Source organism: Camellia sinensis, chromosome 7 (genome assembly GCF_055761805.1).
Source record: "Camellia sinensis isolate YWXY chromosome 7, ASM5576180v1, whole genome shotgun sequence".
NCBI lineage: Eukaryota > Viridiplantae > Streptophyta > Magnoliopsida > Ericales > Theaceae > Camellia > Camellia sinensis.
In genome coordinates, this window is record NC_138967.1 from 118,350,577 (window position 1) to 118,354,750 (window position 4,174).

At 35.5% G+C, this 4,174-nt stretch overlaps 1 pseudogene across 1 annotated transcript; it reads right to left on the reverse strand.

Annotated features, from left to right (window-relative positions):
• Positions 1–959: 959 nt before the first annotated feature.
• LOC114278237 (G-type lectin S-receptor-like serine/threonine-protein kinase At2g19130 pseudogene) lies at positions 960–3,713 on the reverse strand (annotated as a pseudogene). The gene has a single exon (XR_014335903.1). The product of XR_014335903.1 is annotated as a G-type lectin S-receptor-like serine/threonine-protein kinase At2g19130 pseudogene (transcript).
• Positions 3,714–4,174: the final 461 nt, after the last annotated feature.

Here is a 4,174-nt window from a genome sequence, read left to right on the forward strand (position 1 = left end):
TTTGGGTGGGTGGATGATATTATGCTAATAAAAGATATAAATAATAAATTATGAATTATTTTTTTTTTTATTAAATGATTCAAACTTTATGAGTTTTTTTATTTATTTTTATTTTTTGTAATTGTCCCTAAAATAAATTAACGGTCCACGAAGAAGCAAATATAAAGCTGGTAGGCACTTTCTCGGAATTAGTGGGTCCAAAATCTAGAACTCTATTGGGTTGTTTGGGAAATAAAATTTTAGCTTAATTTAGGTTAAAATTCACAAAAAAAAAGAAGAAGATGAAATAGGTTAAAATAATTAGTAAGACAAAATGTCACATCAAACCTATAATCCTTTTACTTTTCCTCTCACAAATATCACATCCAACTATAACAAAATCCAATTATCTTTCCAAATATAAATATTTTAACCTACTAAAATAGTCAAAAATTAAAATAAATTACTAAAATAACAACTTTCCAAACACTCACATTATATTTGTTTGTGATGAAACCTATAAAAGAAAGACATTCGCAGGTCACTTTCATGTCACAAAACTTCTTTTGTGGTATAAGTGGTTGGACACGGCAAAAAAATTAGAATCTTTGAATCAATTTTAATCTCTCTTTTTTTAATGGTTTTTTTTTTATATCATTTTCGTCAATTTTTTAAAATATTTGCAAGACTTTTAATCTTAAAATATTGATATAGCATCCTTTAGGGAAAAAAAAAAAAAGGGTTTCACATTGATAATTTATTCCGACAAATGCCCAATCTCATCTCTTTCATCCAAGCACACTCCAAGATTGTTTTTGAATTTTCGATTTGTGATGAAATAGAAGCACACTTTTTTCTTTTCTGTTCTCTTTTGTTTTTTCTCTACAATTTCAAGATCCGAAGACAAGTTTAAAAATTAAATAAGAAATAAAGTAATAAAAATAAATAAATAAATTCAAAACAGTAAAATTTCTAACCAATTCTTTGAAAACAGTAGAATTCACTAACCCTTGGGGCTTATTGTGCTTTAACAAACTTATACTTGAAAGAGATGTACATGAAAAGTCAAACAATGGTCCTACTGCATAACCATAAACCAATTACATAGATTAATACAACAAAACAATACGTAGCAAGTAACAAAACAATATATACTACTCAGCCACATACATGCTTTATTGCTTTAGATTTGAAACTGGACAATACAATGCTCTTGGCCAGAGGAAACAGTTGAAGGATTGCTCCATAGTCATGACTTGTGATCGCCACGAAGAAAAGAGAAAATTATAGATATGCTCCTAGTCGGCAACAAGGGCTTGGAGCAAATGAGGAATTGGAGACGGCTCCACATCCAGAATCCCTTCGAGGATCTGAACTACCTGACCCATTGATGGCCTATCATTCTCATCATCTTGGATGCACCAACAAGCAACTTTACAAATTCTCCATACCTCTTCAACATCAACATGTTTCTCCAACCTATGGTCTAATAGGCTGAGGACATCTCCACCTTTTACGACTACACTTGCAGCCCAGACTGGAAAGAATTTAACTATCCTTTCTTCAAATTGATCAGTGTTTCTTCTTCCTGATATCAATTCAAAGAGCATCATACCGTAGCTGTACACATCAGCTTTGGTGGTAATAGCCACCCCTAATATCCATTCTGGTGCAAGATAGCCCGTTGTCCCTCTCATTGCAGTTAGAACCCTGCTATATTCTCGCCCAAGAAGCTTTGCCAGACCAAAATCTGCTATTTTCGGGCAGAAGTCCATGTCTAATAGAATGTTTGATGGCTTTACGTCACAATGTATGATGCAGTCCCTGCAATTTTCGTGGAGATAAACCAACCCCTTAGCTGTCCCTAGTGCAATTTGGTACCTTGTTTTCCAGTCCAAGACTTTTGACTCATTTCATGGAAGAGATGGGAATGCAAGGATCCATTCTGCATGTAATCATATACCAACAACTTGCTTATACCTTCAGAGCAGAACCCATGAAGCCGAACAAGATTAACATGTTGGATCGTCCCAAGGGTGCCGACTTCTACTCGGAATTGCTTCTCTCCTTGGTTGATGCTTTCCAGCTTCTTCACAGCTATGACAGTGGAATCAGGCAATGTCCCTTTGAAAACAAAGCCAAAACCACCTTCTCCCATTTCTCCGAGAAATTCTTGGTTGCTTTTTGCAGATCTTTGTATCTAAATGCAACCAATGAACCATCTAGCGCTTTTGTTCCAACCAACCTCCTTCCAAATAACAACAAATACAAGGCCTAGCAGTACTGCTGCTGCAACTGAACCCACTACAGCACCAATAATAATCCCGTTTTTAGCCATTACAGCACCAATAATAATCCCCTTTTTACTTTTAGGCTTTGGAAACGTGGAAGCAGCATGTCTGAGATAAAGAGTGTTTCCACTACCATCTTGCAGATTCATGAGCTCCCCAATCCAAATTGAACACCCATTACTATCATAAGCATAAGCAGTGCAAGGGCAATTATTCAAGCAAGAAGATTCACATTCAGCAGCACTGCCAACAGCCACAGGTTGAGGAAATTCAGGCAATCTCGTGTTGTAAATTTCCCAAAACCTGTCTTTCTCTTCGTTAGCAGCAGTACTATTCCCACACAGCAACTCGGTTCTCCTCACACACCCCCCAGAATAATCACTCAAATTCCAATTATTGAGCGACTTAGGATTGAAACCCGTCAAACAATTACAGAAGGGTTGTATAATATTACTGCATATTCCATATTGCCCGCAGAAATTATAAACTTCACATTGCTGTCGCGGCTGAGACCAAAACAAATTCCACTGCTTTGTGCTTTCCAACCAAGTGAGTTGATGGACTAGCCCCGAAATATCCATAATCAATATAGAAATAATCGCAGGATTATACACGGAATAAGTGAAGTAACTCTCATTCTCGTTGTTGTGATAGCTATAATTAAAGATATAATTAGCTCTCAATTCAGGTACTAAGCTGAAAATCTGCCCATTCCAAGAACCGCTAGTCCAATACTGTTTAGACCCATTCCAAAATATGACATACTGACTATTATTTGCATCAGGACTAAGAGAATGCAGTCCTGTTGAAGGGTCTTCTGAGTTCTTCCATGAAGTTAAACGTTGGTGTGTGTTGGTAAGCTTATTGTAAGCAATCTTTGCACCAGGCAACCAAGTGTGAGCAGGGTGATCAAAACTTTGCCAAATTGGTCGATTTGAATTAGACCCATCTCTCAAAATCATATTCCCATCATCCCCAAGAACAGCCACCACAGAATTGGAAGTGGTAGAGTTCTGATTTGTGGACCAAATCAGGGTTTGGGATTCATTTAAAATCACCAAATTACCATCTAAGATTTTGAGTACAGAGGAATACTTATCAGAGATGAGATTATCTCTATTGGCTACCCAAACTATTGTGTAGATACTTTGGCGTACCAAATGGATATGTAATAGTATGAGGAATTACCTGGTTTGTAGAAACCCAGTTCAAAATTCCCACCAGCAGAGGTTATGGTCTGGTTCCCAGAAAGAGATTGATTTGCAGAGATGGTGTCAGCTCCATGGGAGAGAATGTTGGTGAAAAAGAAGCAGCATATGAAGAATACAAAAAACATGAAGCATGGATATTTTCTGATACCCATATGATTATCTGCACAAAAGGGAAATTAGTATGAAACAGAGGATGACTCATATCTTTATAAGAATGGGTCTCAAATTATTACACTTCTATTTTTATTCTTTTCAATGTTTTAGCGTCTCATTGTCGCCAAGACCAGGAAAAAGATGAAAAGAATACAAGTCCATTACAATGTGAACCTTTAACTTTTAATTACAACTAAATAAATTTAAGTTAATTTGTAATTTTATTTTTCTAATAATTTATCATTAATGATGGAAAAAATTAACGCGTGGGTCACATATGAGATTTTTTTATAGCATAATTAAAAGTAAACAGACAATTTTTGTGAATGTGCGGGACAAAATAGAATTTTGGTGAAAATGTAGATGGACTAATTAAGTAAGAAAAATGTCACATGTGGTTCATAGGCCACTTTTCGTCCTTAAGACAAAAGGGTAATATTGTAACCTAAGTTAAAGAATAGAGAGTTGATATGGATAATTGAAAGTGAAGGGTCAAAGTACAATTTTAATAAAAATATGGTAAGTTTAGTTAACCAAACA